Source organism: Quercus robur, chromosome 12 (assembly GCF_932294415.1).
Source record: "Quercus robur chromosome 12, dhQueRobu3.1, whole genome shotgun sequence".
In the NCBI taxonomy this organism is placed as follows: Eukaryota; Viridiplantae; Streptophyta; class Magnoliopsida; order Fagales; family Fagaceae; genus Quercus; species Quercus robur.
The window spans coordinates 34861812-34884771 of NC_065545.1; the positions used below are offsets into that span (position 1 = coordinate 34861812).

The 22960-nt window shown below is 36.3% G+C and overlaps 1 pseudogene; it reads right to left on the reverse strand.

The window, feature by feature from the left end:
• Positions 1 to 581: 581 nt before the first annotated feature.
• On the reverse strand, positions 582 to 16497 carry LOC126708426 (ATPase 11, plasma membrane-type-like; annotated as a pseudogene).
• Between the last annotated feature and the right edge of the window lie 6463 nt (positions 16498 to 22960).

A 22960-nucleotide genomic window follows, 5' to 3' on the forward strand; every position in this document is an offset into this window, starting at 1 on the left:
GGCATATCCCTATATAGTTTCGAAATAGGGACATATTGCTAAATTTTTTAAAAATTAAGGGCAAAAGGCTAGAATTCCCTGATATTGTCACAACAATTAATTATAATGTGTGTGAATGGAAATCTTCTATTCCACTTATATTCTTTTTTATGCTTTACTAATTGTAGTATATCATGTGTCTGATTTCTGTTTTTCATTTAAAATTTAATTATTTTATAAGAAGGTAAAAAAGAATACATGGCAAGTTGTAATTTGTGAAGTATAAAATGAAAAAATAATAATAATTAGGACAAAAGATTTTTATTTTGTATATATGCATCACTTTTATATAAAACTTTCCTCCACATTGCGTGGGTTAGCGACTAATAATTATAATAACAATGTAGCTACTAGGCACATGATTATATCGAGAAGATAAGATTTTATTGATAGTTTATATGAACGACATGAGCTTTAAGCATGTCCAAAACCACAAGAGAGAGAGAGAGAGAGAGAGAGAGAGAGAGAGAGAGAGAGAGAGAGAGAGAGAGAGAGAGAGAGAGAGAGAGAGAGAGAGAGAGAGAGAGAGAGAGAGAAGAGAAAATAGTGTCCACAACAACACTTATTAGACTGTGTAATGTGGGTTTGAGATCTGTGGTGGGCCTTTTTGTGCTCTGGACTGGGCTGTTTCCTGCCGTCCTGTGGCCCAATAGTTCTGGGGTAGGAGAGTCAAGATTGGCTCAATTGAAACTCATCTCAAGCTAGCTTATGCACAAGCCAGGACCCCTTTTGCATAAATCCTAATCACGTGCCCATGACAGGGGATGCTGTCACAAATAACGTTATGGCAGGAGATGCATAATATAACAGGATAATGAAAAGATGTTCTAACTAAAACGTTTGCTATTAACCAGGGGTAATATTTAAACAACTTTGCAACAGAAAAGAGATGTGATAATATGAGTATGTCAAAAATAAGTTAGCAACAATGAAAAGAACAATGTTTATGCTAAAATAGTAATGACAAAAGAAGGGAAAGGAATTAGTCTGCTAAACTTAGCTCCTCAGTAAATTTAAGTTTAAAAAGGGAACCAATCTCCAAAGTGGACAACCTCACATGGAGATTCTGCCATAGAAATTGCCCACTTTGGATGAATGGACTGTAGGGAATTTAACCAAAATTCCCAACCTGTGAGAAACAAAAAAATAGAGAAAACACACGCCAAAGAAAAAACAATCACATGCACAAGACAGTATTTACGTAGTTCGACAATTTGCCTACGTTCACGGAGTTGCAGGGATTTCACTATTATCAGGGAAGAAGAAAATACAAGATGCAGCTACAATTATTCTTCACCATAAAAACACGGCAACCAAACCCACAATAAAAACCCTAATCAAAGTCGGTTTCTATTATACAAAATGGGCCAAAAAAAAAAATTTCTGAGGGCGCTGCCCTCGAACCCCCAAGAAGCTTATCCATGAGCGCTCCAGCTTAGGCCTATCGGCCCAAGCCTCCACTCCATGGACTAAACCTCAATAAATCTCCCATTAAAAACCACGCAATATTACTCGAGTTAAGTCAAGTCATCGAACCAAATCAAACAAAACTAGGCTCCACAAAGCCCAACATGGACCTAAATGGCTCGTTCTTAAATCCCTGAACTGGCTAGAGAGTAGATTGTTAAGAGGGAGAGAAGGGTGCAGCCTATTCATGCATGTCTTATCACACTTTTGTTTTCTCACTTTACTTCCTACTCCCTTGTTTTTCTCTATTGCTTTTTATTTCTTTCTATGTTTTTGTTCTTCCTTATTTTTTTTGTTGTTCTCGTTTTTTTTTTTTTTTTTTACTATGCACAGCTAAAGTCTTTTTATACTACCTGCCGTGATAAGATTTACCATTTTACCCCTCAACTACTTTTGGCCCGTTGTGGGTACCCTTCCCTGGCCACTTATTTCTGCTACCTACCCAGCCACCACCACTACCCTGTGCTGGCTATGCCACGCTCCATTCCTAGACAAAGGGAATTTTGTTTTATCTTCTTGCTTTCCGTAGCATTCCCATCCGGATAAGGGTTGGGTGTTCTCTCTCACTAACTCCTATGGTATGCACCTAGTGATTCCAACACATTTTTCCCTCTTTTAGGTGATATGTCATCTCAGCAGGACATTTCCCCCAAAAGAGCTTGAGCAGGATTCTCAGAATAGACTTCCCCCTTCTCCCCACCGCTAGACCATACCCTCTCTTACTTCTGGCCTATAGCCCACAGCGCCTGTATTGGCTGGGTACAAATGGGTGGTGCCTGAGCCTTGTGCGTGCTCCACTCCCATGTGAGTCCATGACTTGCCTACCGTTCATGCGTTTGCCATTTCCTATGGGTTTGTCTGGTCTCGTTGCGCATTTCTATTGCTCATTTTTTTAACCCTTTGTGGTATGGATGAGTCTGGGTCTTCATTCTTTGCATCTCGTTTCTTCTCTGGGCTAGGTCTTACCTGGGCATAGGTCCTTTCTTCTTCAATTCGACCCCTGTTCCCTTTTACTGCTGGTTTGTGGGCCAACTAATATTTCTGCCACGCCACTGTATGCTTTCTGCCATGCATTGCTTAGCTTTGCTTGTTGGGCCACCTTTGGGCCTGCCATGTATTTTTTTTTTTTTCCTTACTTAGTTCATGTTACCCAGTACTTCTGCTGGGTTAGTTTTCATACCATCTTAGGCTTCCTTGGCCCATATTATTTCTCTGGGCATCCTCGGCCCACTTCTTTGGGCATCTTTGGCCTATTCCATTTTTACATTCTTATGGGTTTTTTGCTAAATTTTTCGGGCTTCCCTAGCTCAATTATCATATCTTTTACTCTTGGGGTTTTTTGGTGTTTACACCAATCCCCTTTACTAATTCCTTTCTTTGGGCTCCTTCGGCCCATCTTTGCTTGCTTTCCACTCCTTACGATTCCCATGGGCTTACTACTTCCTTCTTTAGGGTTCCTTTGGCCCATTTGCTTTCTTTGGAGCCTTTTTACTATTTTATGGGTCTGTGTACCATTGTTTCTGCCATTCGAACCTAATGGTTTTTCTTATTTTGCTAATTCTTCTTTCTTCACCTTTTGTTATATTGTTGGGCTTCTTCTTGCCATTGGCCCTTTTCTTTTTTTGCCAAAATGGGCCTCAACAACATCAATATCTAATCCCCTTAGTTTTGCAAACGACTCCACTTTGCCTTTTAGAGTATGAAGCTCCCTTAGTCTGCAAGGCAGTAAAAATATAATAAAGGGAATAAGCACACGGAATACATTAACAAAGAATGCTACTGTTAATGTTACAGAAAATCAATTGGTCTTAGTTTTAGCTAGCTCATGATATTTTTTTTTTTTTTTTGCCCATTAGTTCTGTAGTACTGTATAATGAACAATGGTGCAAAAGTTTGTGGTTCGAGTTTCAAGAAAGAGAGCAACCTTGCAATCTCTGCACGTCTTCTTGCTTCATCAGCCATGATGTTAATGACCCTGAAAGTATGGCGTTCAGAGGGCATCTTGACCTCCACTGACTGAAGGCCATGGAGTGTACGTGGCTCAGCTGCCCATGCAGCTTCACGAGCTCCCTTACCAAAGTCCTTTTGGGTGGTGAATGCCGTCTGGAAAAATAAATCAATTGTAACAAGACCATAGCAAACCACACCACATATATTAATATTAGCATTCAATTTTGAACATAAATATACATAACAAAATAGTTGATTCATGATATGAGAGTAGGTTTAGTTTCACTCACTTTTTTGTCAAATGCCAGACCCCAGGCTTTCCCACCTAGTGCATATCTAACAGTAAACTTGAGAGGATCAAGCAGCATATATGTTGCAATGTTGAATAGCCAAATAACGCCTGTCCAGCACCAGCCAATCTTACCAATTCCAGCAAATTCCCATGATGCCATGGCAGATATTGCTGTTGCAATCTTTAAAAGTTAAGCATTTCAATGTTAGTTGATAACAGAAGGCTAAGGCTTCTTAAGGATAGAATGTTAGGGAAAAACAACATATTTTTGAAACAGAAATTTTATTCAAAACTTGAACCATGAAATGGATCCATTTTAATTGAAGATGATCCTGATGCATACTGGGTATGCCTAATTGTTGGGAATATTTTTAATTCACACATACATGCCCAACGCAAACAAGATAATAATTTCAAAAAGAAAATGAAGAATAGAAGGATTGGGATGGCATTTCAAATTATAAATTTGTCTGAAATACACATATTGGACACAATATGAAATGATTATTTGTACGTGTCGTCCTACTACTGGTCACATACCAAAACAGATACATCAACAAAGAAAAGAGAACACAATTGTCGTCCAATGGAAGATCCTAGGACTAGGTTACATTCATAATTTCCATCCAATTAATGCCTAACAAATTAGGGTAGAGATGAAAGCTTAGACAATTCGAAAAATTGGGGATTTGACAATATGGCAAACAGTCAAGGGGATCAATGCCCTGTGGTCAATTCATCAATGAAGGTTCTAAGCAAGGATAAAAATGGCACATTTGTGATATGTATGAACACCATATTCTTAATCCAGATTACTCAGTAGAAGAGTCATTTTGATGCTTAATACTTTTTTTTTAATAATTTGATAGTTGAGGGAGGTGTGATTTGAACTGGCTATTTTCATTGGAAATGCTAGTTTTGCTACAAGGATCTTGGCATTTTGGTGCTTAATGCTACTAGCAAGCACCAGAGGATCTTATCAGTCTATGAAATAAAACAGGCAAAGAGTGCTACTAAAAAAAAAAAATTTGTCCACTACAGTAACTGGTGACGTTAATTGAATTCCATTAAACGAAATTTTAAACCATTACCAGTTGAGCTACAAGGAAGGCAGTAACAAGAAGAAGACCAGGTCTTTCCGTGAATGACCAGCCCTGGGAGCGGGCCACAAATATTAGAGCCTGGCTAATGGTGCTAACTTGAAGGTACACAGCAGATGCTAGCTTTGTATCCAGATCTTTTGCCTTCAAATCTGAGAGATTATGTTGGTTCAAGCTTGTTACATGGAAATGCCTCTGAGAGAGAGAAGAGACAGACAATCAATAATTATTCCTTCATGAGAAGGTGCAAATTAGTTTCTAGCAAAAGAAAATTGCAAATCAATGGACCTGATTGCTTTTTGCAAATGACTCTTCAAAATACTCAAAAAGTTTTTCTCAAAAAACCAAAGAATAGGCTAGGAAAACAATCAAGCAAGAGGTACACTCACCGCAAAGGAATCTGTTTCATAAATCGCCCAGAAAATTATAACAGTCATCAGAGCAAGGTAACTGCCTAAAACAATCCCAGTAGCAAAAATTTCACTAAGCTTCCAACTGTCAGGAAGTGGAGACGGCTTGACCCTGTCTTTGGAAATTGTCATGATAATACCTAGAAACAAGTTCAATTCAATTTGGGGGGGAGCAAGCAGAAGAAATGCAAACCAGAAAGAACAAGATAAGGCTGCTTAAACAATTTTCAGCCACTACTAATGCAAGCTGAAAGAACTAAAGAGAATACTAATGCTTACCATCATTAAGAATGGCAATGATCAGGACCATAAAAGAAGGGAAGTTGAACTTCCAGAATGCAGTGAGTAACATAAACCCAATCTGTTATATAAATTCAGTTGCCAATGAGAAGTGACTATTTTGGTTTGCACATATAAGACTTCCATATAATATAATTCCAGCAACCCTATAACAGAATGGAAACTTACCACTATACGTATAATTATAGATACTGCATATATCTGGAAAAGGAAAAAAATAAGGGCAATTTTAGGGCAAATCTATTAATAAATTGCTTCCCTCAAGCATGAAAAAAAGCATCTCTTACTGTGTAATTCTTCATTCTTTGGAAGATAGCACATTTTGTTAAAACAACACTAATGATTACACAGAACCCTGGTTCTGTTAGAACTATATCAGAAGCGCCACGAGCTGCATCAGTTGAACCTGCCACAGCTATTCCCATATCTGCTTTCTTCAATGCAGGGGCATCATTGACTCCATCCCCCGTCATTCCAACTAGGTGTTTTTTAGCTTGTAATCACTTCACGATCTCAAACTTGTGCTCTGCACAGAAGCATGAAGTGAGGTATGGTTGATACAAGGTAGATTTACAAAGTCAAAAACTGTGATGAACACTATTACCAGGAAAGACACCAGCAAAACCATCGGCTTCCTCAATGAGTTCATCAATCGGGACAGATGAAACCAATTCATCCTTATTTTCACCTAGAAGAGCGGATGAAGGATACATGTTTGTGCCCATCCCAAGCCTTCTACCAGTCTCCTTACCAATTGCAGGTTGGTCACCTGGAAATTATTCCATCAGGGCAGTAAAAAGGAATAACAAAATTTCATCAAAGGGTACTTACTGATCCTGTTAACCATTTTGATAACCAATACAACCTCTTGCATCAACAAGTTTAAGAATGTTAGTTCAAGATAAATATGTGAAAACTGAATTAAGGAAGAATTTCAATCATCCTTGATAGACACCTGTAATCATTTTAACGCTCACACCAAGATCTAGAGCTTTCCTAATTGTTTCAGCACTGTATTGGCGTGGTGGATCAAAGAGGGGGAGCATATCAAGATCAGAGCAAGCAATTGGAGCAGAAGAAACACGGATCAACTTGTATAGCAGAAGTTCAAGAAGCCATATCTGAAGCTCTTGTCGTTTAGTAGTTGTATTAGTTTACATTAGCAATATACAACTTGTAGCTTAGTGTTTATTTCATTTCATTTGTAATCACACGTGAGTAGGTTAGTTACTTACACGTGAGATAGGTTGTTAGTCTGTTATTCTGTTTCTGTTAGCTTAGATCAGAGCTTATGCTCTGTTTCCGTTTCTAGCTGATCTTGTAGATGTATATAAGGGCAGATGGTAAGTTAATCAATTCAATTAGTTTTTCCCAATTCATTCTTTTCTCATATGGTATCAGAGCTCCTAGAAAGCCTGAAATTCTAGGGTTTTACAGATTTGGGAATTTCTCTTTCATCGTCCACCATTGTTGCTCTTCTCAAGCTTTCTCAAAGCTTTCTTAAAATCTTCTCAAGCTTTTTCTTCTCATTTTTTTTCTTACCTTAATGGCTGCCACAACAATTAACACTACCACTGAGTCTTCATCTTCTTCACAAGACTCATATAATCCCAACGATCCTCTGTTCTTACATCCAGGAGAAAATCCAGGGGCTGTTCTTACTTCTCAGCCTCTGATTGGAGAAGAAAATTATTCTGCTTGGGCAAGATCAGTGAGGAAGTCTTTGATTGGTAAAAACAAGCTTGGTTTTATAGATGGTTCTATAACCATTTCTTCTCCACTCGTTAATTCACCAACTGTTGTTCAAGCATGGATTCGTGCTGATAATATAGTTGGTACTTGGATCATCAACTCAGTATCACCAAAACTTCAGGGTAGTATCATTTACAGAGATACTGCTTTTGAGATTTGGACTGAGCTTCGAGACACATTCAGTCAAGGAAATGGAACCAAGATTTTCAACATCCAGAAGCAAATTGCTGAGTTCCATTAGGGAGAACAATCACTCACTGATTACTTCACTCAGCTTAAGGTTTTGTGGGATCAGCTTCAGAATCTTAGTCCATTCCCTCAGTGCACCTGTGGTAAATGCGTGTGCAATATTAATCAGAGGTTGAAGGATCTTCAAATCAAAGAAGCAACAATGAAGTTCCTCATGGGAGTCAATGATGTGTTTTCTCAAGTCAGAACACAGATTTTACTCATGGATCCATTGCCTTCTGCTAATAAGGCTCATTCCTTGTTCATCCAAGAGGAAATGCAAAGATCAGTTACTAATTCTGTTAGAGTTGAATCTACGGTTTTGGCTGCCAAAAGCTCAAGCACAAATCAAAGAGGAAAAGAAAGGCCATTGTGCACTCACTATGGAAAGTTGGGACACACTGTGGAGAAATGTTATAAACTCCATGGTTTTCCACCTGGTTACAAATTCAAGAACAGAAATATGATGGCTCATCAGGTTTCAACTGTTGCAAATCAGTTCCAGGGACATAATCAGTTCCAGGGCCATCACTTAGCCTCTAATACTGATCATAATCCTATTCCAAATCAGTTTCAAGGGCATGGCTTGGCTCCAACTACTGAGTATAATCAGTTTGTCACTGCTCAAGCACCTGCATTCACTCCTGATCAATATCACCAGCTTCTGTCATTGATTGGAGCTCACCAAACTTCAACAGTTCAAGAGCCTCACAAAGTTAATGCTGTGTCATTACCATCCAATACAGTTGCAGGTATTGTTCCTTGCTCACCACATTCAGTATTTTCTGCTAAGGTTGTGAATAGAAAGGCCTTTGGTGTTGAAACTTGGATTATAGATACTGGTGCTACAGATCACATAGTATGTTCCATGCATTTATTGACTTCCTTTACTGCAATTTCACATTCTGTGGTTGAATTACCCAATGGGGAGGCTGCACTTGTGACTCATGTTGGTACAATTAAGCTTTCCTCTCACATTACCCTAACAAATGTCCTTTGTGTGCCTTCATTTTCTTTCAACATGATATCTGTTAGTGCTTTAACTCAATCTCAACCCTTTTGTCTTGTATTTCTGTCCAACTATTGTTTTATACAGGCCCTTACCTGTTGGAACACGATTGGAATAGGCAGAATGCATGATGGCCTCTATCTGTTACAAGCTTCTAGTCTTTCTCAAGCTTCCAAGTCTCTTGATGATTTTCTTCTCAAGAATAAGTCTAGTTCTTTCACTGGCTTTTCTTCTTCTGTTTCTCATGCCAGCTTGTATTCTCTATGGCATTCTAGGCTAGGACATCCATCTGACATGAAAGTTCATGCTTTGAGTCATCTTTTTCCTTTCTTGCAACATTGTTGTACTAAAGACTGCATTGTATGCCCTTTGGCAAAGCAAAAGAGACTACCCTTTCCTTTTGATAATAAAAGAGCTACTCATTCATTTGATCTTGTTCACATGGATGTTTGGGGACCCTTTTCCATTCCTACTACTGCTGGACATAAATACTTTCTTACAATTGTAGATGATGCATCAAGAGCCACTTGGGTTTTCCTCATGAAAAACAAATCTGAAGTTAGGCCTTTGATTGCTTCATTCTACAAAATGATCCATACTCAATTTCAAACCCCCATTAAGTCCATTAGAACTGATAATGCTCTAGAGTTTAACATGGTTGATTTTTACAACTCTAATGGCATTATTCATCAACAAAGCTGTGTCTACACTCCACAACAGAATTCGGTTGTGGAGAGGAAACATCAGCACATTCTTGCAACTGCTAGGGCATTGCAAATTCAGTCCAACATTCCTCTTGTTTTCTGGGGAGATTGCATCCTCACAGCTGTCTATTTGATCAATAGACTTCCTACTCCTTTCCTGCAAAATAAGTCTCCTTATGAGGTACTTTTCAATCAAATCCCTTCTTACTCTCACCTCAGGACCTTTGGCTGCCTTTGTTTTGCTACTAATGTCAATCCCCATAAACACAAGTTCACCCCTAGAGCTAGGAAATCTGTCTTCTTAGGATACCCTTTCAATATCAAGGGTTACAAGCTGCTTGATCTTCAATCTCACTCTATTTTCATCTCTAGGGATGTCATCTTTCATGAAAAAGTGTTTCCATTTACTTCACACACTCCCCTTCCTCCATCTGCCTTCATTCCTTTGCCTAGCATTCCTTCCATTCCTCATGCCTTACTTGATCCTATCCCACCTGTTAATGATTATTCCTTTGTTCAAATTCATCATGATCTTGATTCAGATGATCAAGCATTTCCTGATGTTTTTGATCATGTTGCTACTGATGTTCTTGATCATGATGCTTCTGTTACTCTAGCTGTGCTTCCTGATGCTCCTAGGAGGTCTACTAGGGTGCCTAAACCTCCTTCATACCTTAAGGCTTATCATTGCAACCAAATTTCATCAACCATCAATCAATCCAAGTCAGGCACTTCCCATCCTCTTTCTTCCTATCTTTCTTATGCTTCTTTATCTCCCACATACAAATCCTTTTGTTGCTCAATTTGTACCAACACAGAACCTAAGTTTTTTTCACAAGCTGCAACTGATCCTAAGTGGCAAGATGCCATGGATGCTGAGATTGCTGCCTTGGAAGCCAATAATACTTGGACCATCACTCCTTTGCCTCATGGTAAACATCCTATAGGATGCAAATGGGTTTATAGGATTAAGTACAAGGCTGATGGGGCTATTGAAAGGTATAAAGCAAGGTTGGTTGCAAAGGGGTTTACTCAGAAAGAGGGCTTAGATTACCTTGAGACTTTCAGTCCTGTTGCAAGATGGTTTCTATGAAGTGTATCCTTGCAGTGGCTGCTGTGAAGGGCTGGTTCCTTAGCCAACTTGATGTAAATAATGCTTTTCTTCATGGTGACTTGCATGAAGAAGTCTACATGGCTCTTCCACCTGGTTTTCACAGCAAGGGGGAGCATGGTAACCAGCTTGTATGCAGATTAAATAAGTCACTTTATGGACTTAAACAGGCCTCCAGACAATGGTTTTCCAAGTTCTCCAACACATTGATTCAACTTGGTTTTACTCAATCCAAAGCTGATTACTCACTCTTCACTAGGCAACAAGGAGATTCATTCATTGCTTTGTTAGTTTATGTTGATGACATTCTCATAGCAAGCAATGATAAGGAGCAGGTTGATCAATTTAAGGTGATGTTGAATCAAAAATTCAAGCTGAAGGATTTGGGTGCTTTGAGATTTTTTCTTGGTTTGGAAGTAGCTAGGACAGACAAAGGCATTTCCCTATGTCAAAGGAAGTATGCTCTTGAGATTCTGGAGGATGCAGGGCTTCTTGGGTGCAAACCTGTAAAAGTTCCTATGGATCAAAGTTTGAGACTCAGCAAACATGATGGTTTGTTACTTGATGATCCAGGGCAATACAGGAGACTAGTTGGAAGGTTGCTGTACCTAAGCATCACTAGACCTGACCTCACCTTTGCAGTCCACAAATTAAGTCAATTTATGGCTAAACCAAGAAAACCACATCTTGAGGCAGCACTTAAGGTTTTGCAGTACTTGAAGAATGAACCGGGTAAAGGCATTTTCTTCTCAGCAAATACAGAGTTGCATGTCAAAGGTTTTACAGATTCTGATTGGGCTTCATGTCCAGATACCAGAAGATCTGTTACTGGTTATTGCATATTCATTGGAGACTCATTAGTTTCCTGGAAATCAAAGAAACAATCCACTGTTTCCAGATCATCAGCAGAGGCAGAATATCGGGCTATGGCTGTTTCAACTTGTGAAATAGTCTGGATTCTTTATTTGCTAAAGGATCTTCAGGTTCATCACAGCAGAGAAGCCTTGTTATTCTGTGACAGTCAGGCAGCACTCCACATAGGTTCTAATCCTGTTTTCCATGAACGAACGAAGCACATAGAAATTGACTGCCATGTTGTAAGGAATAAAGTGTTGGAGAGAGTTATCAAACTTATCCATGTTAGAACTCAATCCCAATTAGCAGATTTGCTCACTAAGGCTTTGAGCCATAAACAGTTTTCAGAACTTTTATCCAAGATGGGACTCATCAACATTTATCAACCTACAGTCCATCTTGAGGGGGAGTATCAAGATCAGAGCAAGCAATTGGAGCAGAAGAAACACGGATCAACTTGTATAGCAGAAGTTCAAGAAGCCATATCTGAAGCTCTTGTCGTTTAGTAGTTGTATTAGTTTACATTAGCAATATACGACTTGTAGCTTAGTGTTTATTTCATTTCATTTGTAATCACACGTGAGTAGGTTAGTTACTTACACGTGAGATAGGTTGTTAGTCTGTTATTCTGTTTCTGTTAGCTTAGATCAGAGCTTATGCTCTGTTTCCGTTTCTAGCTGATCTTGTAGATGTATATAAGGGCAGATGGTAAGTTAATCAATTCAATTAGTTTTTCCCAATTCATTCTTTTCTCATAGAGCAGACCAACAAATTCCCAGGGTCCGCCATGACTATCTTTTGTATTAGCAGGTACTTCCCCTAGATAACAGAAATATATTCACAAATTCAACAGATGAACATACTTCTAAGTATGAAGTTAGAGAAAGCTTAAATACCTGCCGAGCAACACCAAGGAATCGAAGTCCACGCTCTGCAAATTAATCAACGATTGAATGTACCCTCCTTTCAATATCTGACTTGTGCTTTGCAAGATTGAGAATCTAAAAGTTATACAGATAAAGGTGCCAAACGTTAATGGCTATATATCATACTCAAGTCGTGAGAACTAACATTTCAAAGTGATACATTTTGTACCTGTTCTGGTTGACCTTTGCTCACTCGGTGCATTTAACCAGTCCTGTCTATGTATGTAAGTGCTGTCCTCTTGTCAGTTGGATTAAAAGGAAGAAAGTGAACTTCTTTGATTCCAGTCCGTGCCTTAAAATGGATCAACAAGATACTCTCAGATTAAGAGGGCCTTAATGAATAGAATACGTGATCAGATTTACTACCAAGTTTCAGTAATAAGGCAACTCAATAGTCATGCGATAAAATTCATACTTCCTCCTTCAAAATCACAAACTCAGTGAGATGGATTAGGCCTAAATAGGTTTTATCATTACAAAGATCATTACATTCCCCAAATGCTATGAATATGCACAATTTTTCACTTTACAAAAATAATTGCACTCAGAAAGACTAAGATGAAATGCCAGGACTACCCTGTAAAAAAAATGATTTTTTTCTTAAAAAATGATTTTTTTTTCTTAGAAAATTTTAATTAATATGATCTGATACCTCCTTGGGATCAGCCAGCATTGAAACAATTGCAGCATCTATAGCATCTTGGTTCTCCAATCTTGAAGCTCTTGCAGCCATCAATACAACCATGTCCTTATCAATGCCTTTGGAAAATATCTGTAAATGAAGTAGATGATGTCAAATATCTCACTGACATAAATTTCAATATGGTATCTGGCTTTGGTAAATCTTTAAATTTCAATCTTAGGAAAATATCATAAAGCAGGAGTGTACTGTTTAGCACAGAAACATCTTTCTCGTAGGATGCTATACATTTCTATGAAACATCTAAACATGGGAACTGTTGATATGGTCCATAGCTTTAGAGTGCAAAATGAAAGCCATCAACATTGGTGACCTTAAGCTCTTTCCCATACGCAACCTACTTACATAATTCATGGTCATGTCAGTCAAGGAAATAATAATAAAAACAGGATTGGAAATACCACCTCTATCATATTTTTGTCCACAGTAAGCTTGTTGAGAGTTAAGGTGCCTGTTTTATCATTGCAGAGCACATCCATCCCAACCATTTCCACAATAGCTGTCATTCTCTTTGTTATGGCACCCTGCACAAAATTCCCATTAGCTTATAAGTTTGATTACTACTTAGATTTTAAGTCAATTGTCTGTTTCATAATTACAATCAAGTGCAGCTTTATAAATCTGCTGAGACAAGCGATGAGAACCGATGGCCATAGTTACAGAAAGAACTGTTAGCATAGCAATTGGGATGCCACCGATGAGTAGAACGAGAAGGTTATCTATGCCAACACGATATCCGCTGTGATGAATGCCATATATGACAGTGATTTCTATTACCATCCCAATGGCAATTGAGCAAATACAGAAGTTCCCTATTGCAGTTAAGACCTGAATGATCAAGGAAATGGTAACTTGTTAAATACCCAAACATTGAAAGATTCTCACAGAACAAGTGCAAAACTCTCTCACATTGGTACCTATCATTGCCCATTACCTCCAAGCAGAAAATATGAAATTTTTCAGAAATATTACTGAGCTAAACATTCTACCAGCCTTTGAGAATCTAAGTGAGTCTTTCATCCAGAAAAATATACTGAAAGTACCTGCTGAAAATGTCCAACGTGTGTAGTTTCCACAAGATGAGCTGCCTTTCCAAAGAAGGTATGTACTCCAGTTGCAATAACAACTCCTTTGATTTCACCTTGTTTACATGTTGAACCAGAGTATACTCCATCACCAGGATTTTTGGTTACTGGGAGTGACTCTCCTGTAAGGGCAGACTGCAAAAAGGAAAACAATCAAAAAATAGAAATCCCACTGGGCAGTCTTAGGCAAGTTAGACAGACTCTTTTATTTTTTGGGTAAGTTTACACAGGCAGCCATTGGGTTTTGAATACACAACCTTAACTCTACCCTTACTGAGGCCAATTCATTGGCAAGTCACTAGGAGTGACATGAAATACCAAGGACCTTTAACATTTACTAGCCAGAATTCAGGAGCTATAAAACTCTGTTTAAATTATTGTCTTGGTAATTATTGGTGACATGCTGAGGCCAATTCACTTGGAGTGAGCATTCAAAAAAAATTAATTACTGACCCTAACACAAATTCAATGATTTTACTTCCTATAATCACTATCAAACTGAATGATCTTTGCAAATGGTTTATTTTTCATGTTTTATTGCTGAAGTCATTGGAGATCTCAAGAAATATTTCATAAATAAACTAATAATTATTATTTTGACAAGGAATAGCATTATGAATGCTGCACATTATGACAGAATTATAACTGGTTGCATTATGTACACCAAAGAAAAAAAAGAAGGGGGGGGGGGGGGGTGGTGGGGGTTGGGGTGAAGAAGCAGGATAATATTCTATACAAGTAAACAACCACTTTTTTAAAAACTATTAATAAAACAAGTGACACAACAGCACCTAGCATTCTTCCAAATCTTACTATGGTGTGTCCCCATTGGTTCACATTTACTATATGATTCATGATCACGCTTCCTCATACCTAGACAGTAGAGAAAGTCCTATATATACTTAGTTGTCTACTGACCTTAACTCTTCGAAAGTTCACTTGAAAGACAAGGTTAATGTGTAAGCCTCTCTCACCCGATTGGCAAGTCAAATGGAATAAGGACACAAGGATATCAGGACCAAGGGCAAGGATGCATGTTTATATATATGCCACTCATCAGTTGTACACCAAAGTATAACTCAACATGCGGACTGCTTACAAAATTAAAGATTAGCATTATGATATATTTTGAAAAATACAGTCATACACATAGTACCAAAATTCATTTAATTTTTTATGTTGCCCCTTCACATTTTGTATTCTATTCTAAATTTCTGAACTGTTCCAATTTGGTCTCAACCTCTCAGGTGGCCAGCAACCTCTTATATCAATTCATATTGCAGTACACTTATCTTACAAGAATACATAAATGATCGTGCAGTAATGGTTCATAATATCTATCAGATTTGTGAACATTAAACAATTTCACAGTTTCAACAACTTTCTACCTGATCAATTTTCAGAGGATCTCCTTCAAGCAAACGAGCATCAGCAAGAACAATGTCTCCTAGTTTAATGCTGATAATATCTCCAGGAACCAACACAGATGCAGCTTCCTTGCCCCATTTCCCATCACGAAGAACCTGTTAAGAACAATCAGATATTACAGGAGGCAACCAAAAAAAGTTTTGAATTAGGAGGGAAAGTTAGAAAATATCTAGTGTTAGAAAAGTGAAGTGCAAGGAAGAAGAAGTTTATCCAAAATTAGTAGCAATTTACACCTTTGCCTTTGGAGCAAGTCTAGCCATTAGGGCTGCAGCTGCATTGCCAGCATTATTTTCCTCTATAAAGCTTATGGTAGAATTGATAATAAGCAATGTCAGAATGCCAACGAAATTATATATATCTAAATCTTTCCCCTGAAAAAGTTTGCTTTTAAAAGTCAGTCAGGAAATTAATTATGCCAATGGTCTCAAAGCAACCACATGTCCTGAAATATATTTCCATCATAAAAGAAAAGAGAAGTTCCCATGGACTTACGCCTCCACGTGCAAGAGTGATGGACATAAGTGCAGCTGCTACCATAACCCAAGACAGAGGATTCCACATAAAACCCAGAAACTTGAGTATTTTATTTTCCTACAAAGGAGACAACAGAACTTAATATCAGGAAAGGGTGGACATGTATTTACTTACAAACAAATTTCCAGTTCAAAGAGTAACAGAAAGATTATCATTATATATAGAAAAACACAAGATGAAAGAAGTTATAAAAAGACCCTTTTTCTTCGAGTTTGTTGTGACCAAACACCTCCAACCGCTTTTGAACCTCATCAGAGTTCAGACCCTCTCTTGTACATTTCAAATGCTCACAAACTTCTTCAATAGGGATGTTCTAGCCACAAACGTATTTCAGTTCACAAAATAATCAAATCTTCCATTGCCTTGAAAGAGCACTATATAAACAGATTAGTATAATATTTTGGGTATGAAATGTATCCAACTGATATGTACTTTTGTAGGGAAATTATCTTGACAACTCTCTTTGTAATATTACAATAATAATAAGACCAAGACTTTGGTACATTTGATTTATCTTAAGAAGGCAGGAAGTTAATAGTTCAATAATATTTACTAGGTCTATAGTTTCCTTGCTAATAGCTTCAAGGGCGATTGTTCTCTTGTCCATTTCAACTCGCTCTTTGGTTTGGCCCCAAGGCCCCCAACAACGCAAATGTAGATAATCTGCAAGTTCAGAAATTTGCTATCAACCAACTAATTATGATGCAAAAATTAACCCACAGAGAAAGAGAGACCTGCAGTTTATATTTTTATTTTTGGATAAATAGTTCAGTCCTTTAGCATTTTGAGGGCACAACTTCATATTTACACGTCTAAAATATCCCATTTACAAGGTTGGTGACCAAGAAAAATGAGAGCAAGAGAAACATGAGCTTTGTTGATTGAATGTTCCTTTCTTCTTTTAGTAACTTACGTAAATAGAAATTCTAACACGACTGCTATCAATGCTATCAAATATATATATACACACTAGTTAAAAAAGTTACAGCACAAATCAATTCCATCTATAAGCTCATTGAAGGCTCTTGAAAAACAAAACAAAAAAGAACTAAATAATGAAAGCATAACTCAAACAACTGTAAGGCAACATAACTGTACTCAACCAAATTTTACCAAATACTGAAATTTCTAACTAGAAGATTAGAATTTTACTTGATAAGCCATATATAATATATACCTAAGGAAATAACTCGGATATTGCATTTGTTTTAGCTTTTAGAAGTTGAAACGCGCTTTTTGAAACCAAAAAAATAATATGTGCATTTGGTAAGTTTTTAAAAGTTGCTTTTTCTAAAAAACTGCGTTTTGAAATGTGAAGGAATAGCACTTTCATAGTGGACAACTCTGAAGAGACTTTTGCAAAAACCAACGTGCATTTCATAAATATTACCATTGGAGGCAGTGTTCAATTACCAAATTGCCTAGATATTTTATTAAAAACCCAATTTTACCCCTTGATAAATCAAAGGATAACACCTCTCTGGAGCTCACCTCACGCTAGATTCCTCTCATCTCTCTGCTCTGCTATAGACCAAGCCTCTCCGTGCTGCTACAAACTACAATCCTCTTTGTGCTGCTGCAAGTAAAAGTCTGCTTCCTCCTCTTCTTCTTTCTTCTTCTTATTCTTCTTCTTCTTCTTCTCCTCTCTATATTTTTTTTTTTTTAAAAAAAATTTATGTCTATATTTGGTCTAAGAAAAACATTTTGAAGGTAGAGTTTTTGATCAACAAAACACCAAGCAACATTGATCTGCTACCAAAAATCACCAGGTACCACCAGAGATTCTGAAATATTTGTTGAAAATTTTTCAGATCTGTGCATGCTTTATTTGTTCTTGCTAATGATCTATTTGTTCTCTTTTGGGTACTAAAAAAATTTGTGGGTATATGCTCTGTCTTTACATGCTCTATATATTTCCATGTTCAAGTCACCTTTTAATTTATGACAAAAAATCGTCCAACCCCCCTTTCTTTGTTCAAGTCACTTTGGATTGAGATCTAATTTTTTAAATTTAAGCATGATTTGGGTCTTCTTTGGAATTGGGTATTTTGGTTGAACCCATTTTAGAGATGCATCAAATAAAAGCACCCTCAAAGGAAAAATTCAAAGAAAAATTTTGCAGTATTGTTGAAGTGTGATTGAAGAACAAGAAGGAACTGGCCATATATATAACACACATATGATAAGAGAGAAAGATGCTTAGTAGGCACAAGAAGCCAGTAGGAGAGAGACACGCGTGCAAAACCACCATGTTTTCGTATACATGCATGAAAATCGACGTGCCACCATTGATTACTATCAAATTGCTTTTATATAGTATTTTTTGCCCAAAATAGAATAATGAGCGTCCTATTGTACTCACCATAAGCCTTTCTAATTAATCCCAATTCATCCACCCCCTTTCAACTTTTGTAGCATATCATATAGTTTATAACTTCATATGTTTTTTTATGTCCTATCAACATAGCCAAAGGATATTTGTTCCGTTCTTGTACTACCGTATCATTCATTACAATATTTGTCACAACTTAATAAAATTGACTGTAAATAAGTAAGAAATAATTATTTCCACATGAATTCACCGTCCACTTTTTTAATGGCCTTCAAACTTTGATAAAAGTTATGACTCACAAGTTATATCTAAAGCGTATGGTTTATATATTTCGCATCTCTCGTATCAACATAGCCAAAGCGTACTTGTTTGTTTTCTTAAAACTATAAATAAAAAAGAGCTGATTTGTTTGTCCACCTCACTATTTGTAATAATATCCAATTAAAAAAATAAATAAATAAATAAATAAAAATAATAATATCCAATTAGAAGTTAGAAACCCGTGCCTGATAGAAAGTACAGCTTGAAGAGGTAAGATTTGTAAATTTGTTAGCATTATTATATGTGTATTTATTACTCATGAAAGGGTCATGAACGTCATGACGATAATTTTATATATGTTTACGACTTTTAAATTTAAAGAATGAAACGGCGACAAATAGTTTTTTTTTTGATAAGTTGACAAATAGTTTAGTTGAGAAAATTTCTGGCTGACGTTATAAGTATCTTTTTGTCCTTTCCAAGCTTCAGAGGTTGGGATAATTATGTGTCTAGAATTAAAACTCTAGTAATATGACCTTTTGCATTAGTTACACAGTTTTGTTGAAAATTTCACAAGATGATGTGAACATTTATAATAAAGTTTTAATTTATGGTATTTGTTTTATAAAATTTTACTTTTTTTCTTCTTATACAATAAAATTCTAATTTATAGTATTCATTTTATGATGATTATTGTAAAGTCCATATTTTTAGGTTGGCAAACCGTGATCAAATGTAATTCATTTATAGTGTTTTTGGTGAGTCTTGAGTGTATTAAATGTGTATTTTTAGTCCAAGACAAAGACTCAAGTTCAGATCAAGAAAGAATTAATCAAGTGCAGAGCAAGAAAACAAGTTTCAATTAGTTCGACACCTGGCTCAACTGATCGAGATTGCGATATCAGCAAAAATCTGAAACGCAAAAAAGCTCATAACTTGTTCGTTTCAAGCCTGATTCATGATCCATCTGTTATGCTATTTAAAGGACATCATAAGCTATAACTAGGGAGGCTTTTCAAAGAGAGAAATCACCATATGTGTAGCTAGGGTTTATATAACCAAGTTTCTCTCAATCTCACTATATTGGAGACTTTCAAAGTAGATCTGAGCCTCCATCTATTCAACCCGTGAGAGTTCTAAAGCACATGCAAAAAGATCAACACGGTGTTATTGTTGCCATAGTGCAGATCTTGTATGAAGCCATAGAGAAATCAATTAACCACAGTTGTTGATTTTACCTTTAAGTGGAGATCTCAAAGTCACAAATTGGAGAATTTGTGTGCAACAATGTCACGGTAAAAGAGTTTGTGGATTCGAAACTGCGTGTGATCACGTGAGTAAGTACTGTATGAGATAGCAATGAGTTAAGTCTATTGTACAAATTTCTATTGTATTAGTGAAATGTTGCCTTGAGAATTGTTTAGGTTAATTCATTCCCAAGTTTTTTATTTTGAAATTACAATTTCAAAAGCTTTCCTGCATCATCACTCTTGGTGTTCATGTAATTTGTGAATGTGTGATGTTTGTTTAAATCAAATCTATCACATAATTAATCTAATTAATTATTTGATTAAAAATCAAGTAAATTTGAGACAATTGGGGTTTAAAACCATAGCAATTATTTTTTATCATCCAGCCAAAATATTAATTTATTTTTTATTTATGCGAAATTCATACCTGAAATTTTTTTATTCCACGACAATTGTCCGATAATTATTTCCTAACTTTAATAGTTATGGTACCAATATCTAGCTAAATATACGCAGTTGTTAACTGGTCAATGGAGAAAATCATATACCCTCAGTTTCTAATTCTGGTTCTTTAGCCCAAAGTTCAATGAATTTCACCTATAACAAGGAAAAGACTGAATCACATATGCCATTGTCGTCGAGAATGTTGGCATGAATTAAGTTCTACATTAATTTTAACTTGTCCTCAATTAAACAATTTTTTTTTTTTTTTTTTGGGAGAAGAAATTAAACAATTGACAAGAGGCCAAGTCCGTACCCTTTATCTTCTCCAAAAACTCCGTACTCTTCTTTTTTTCTTTTTCTTTTTTAACCACATATTAAGGGATTATTCTATTTCCTTGCTGGCTAAATGTGGCCTCATTGTCATTGATACAAAAAAGATCAATTGGCTGGATGTTAAAAAAAGGGCAAGATCCGAGCACTTGTCCGTATGGTTGCTGACAAGTGTATGGATCTAGGTCCAAAGTGAGGTTAGAGGATTTTTTTTTTTTTTAGCTAAATAAAAAAGAGGTTTCTTATATAGACTTATCGATCTTATATTACATGACAGTAAAGATAATACCACGTGCACCATAGATTAATTTTAATTATACTTGATTCGACAACAATAGAATTTATACTTTAGAACAAAAATGTACTTATCCTTGTATTGTTTTTGTTGTTCTGGGAAAACAAAGTGCGCAACCAAACTATGACACCAACGTGAAAGAAAATTTAAAAAGATAAAGACATTTATCAAACGGGTGAGCCCCTCGTTAAATGTTTTATTTTTATTTGATCTTGGACACTTTTAGGGTGCGTGTATGACTTTCACCTATAAGTTCTTGTTCTTCTTGTTTTACTCTCATTCTTCAAATTACTTAAAGAACTTGCTGAAAAAGAAACTAAATTTTATTAAAGACCTCTGGACAGTTAACAAAGACACCGCAACCCTCCCTCTGGTTAGCTTAGAATTAGAATAGTATGCTTGTAGTTGCTACAATTTTATATAAAAATAGTTTTAACTGTTTTTTTTTTTTTTTTTTGGTGGCTAAATAATGATGTCTTATTGATAAAGGAGAAAGAAGAAGAGGACCCATCTTCATCTTAGGGAAACAAAACTGGATTAGTGAATTTGGTTTCTAATGTTATATAGGACATTAATTCAAGCTAGGTGTAAGTGCCATAAGTTTACAAAAATTTTAACTAGTCCAATTAAAACATGTCAAATCATTTTTAAATACAAGTCAACAAATAAAACAATTATTATTATTTATCAAAAAAAATTGATTCTCCAATATTTCCTCTCTCTCTCTCTCTCTCTCTCTCTCTCTCTCTCTCTCTCTCTCTCTCTCTCTCTCTCTCTCTCTCATGTTGAGATTTGGGTGTGGATTTTTTCAACCTATTGGGTGTAGAATTTTGGGGGCTTTGAGCAACAATCAGGATTTTAATTGGGTAATTGTCAATAAAATACGTCATTTTGAGCTAAGATGTCATTTAACAATCACCTAAGTAACAAACTTGGATGGAAGAACTCAAAAAAAAACACTATATAGGTTAGCAACAAAAATTCAATTGTTTAAACATAAGAGAACAAAATCAAAATGACCCTAAACTTAAAGGGTACAATTTGCAATTGGCCTTCTTATTGTTTTGCTTGGATTTTCTAGGTGTTTTAAAATGCGATATTTGTATAGAAATAGTTTGATTATGGCTTCTATACCTAGTTTCTTTTCTTTTCGTTTTTTTGGGCCCAAGTATATATATGATTTTGATCTAATTGAAAATGTCTTCTTTTTTTTTTTTTTTTTTTGGCCGATTGTAGATCTAATTGGAAATGCAAACAAAACCAATATGTTAGGTTGGATGCAAAATTTCACCCCAACCCTGGCTAAATTTAACCGATCTTAACCCTAATTTATGTCCATTCATTAAAATTAAATGAATTTAACTTTGGTCGTGCATCTATGCCTATTCATATCTTGTAAGAATTTTTTTTTTTTTTTTTTAATGTTTATACTGTATTTCAGGCTATTAAATTGTTAGTTCTAGAACGAACCAAAGGGCTTTTTAGGTATAGATTTCTTTGAGAAAGAAAGAGAGTCCTTCACAGCTTTACCATGAGTTCTTAACCCTTTTATAGGGCTTTTCAGGCCCCTTCGTAGTTCTCTCTCACTGCCCTTGGTGGCGTTTCTCTTCATCTCTACATTAATGGGTTTCACACCAGGCTAGATCCATTAAAGCCCTTGGAGGGAGTTTCTAGCCCAAATTTGACTCAACCTATTGGATATTTGGATCTTTACATGGGTTTTCCTCCTATTTGGCTCAAGCCTCATTATCTTCTTGGTGGGGTGGGATTTCTCCTATAGATTTGGTTTTGCTGTGTCTTTGGAGTGGGTCGGATTGTAATGTTCTTAGAGAGCATAAAAATGTCCATCAGCTTGTATTGGTTTTCTCATAGGAATGTTTGCAAAGATTGTATGGGGCTTTTTTTCAAAAGATTTTGGATTGGTCTTGGTTATAATTTTTCTCATAGTCTAGTTCCTGTTCCTCCCAACATATACTCTGGTATTTTTCTTCGTTTTTTCTTGTAATTATTTCTTAATTAGCAATAAAATTCTGCCACTTTATCTCTTAAAAAATAGTTCCAAGGAAAGACAACATTTTAACTGTCAGGAACTATCACACCATGCAACAAGTAGATTATTTTAAATAAACTTGTACTTCACTAAAAGTAGAACAAAAAG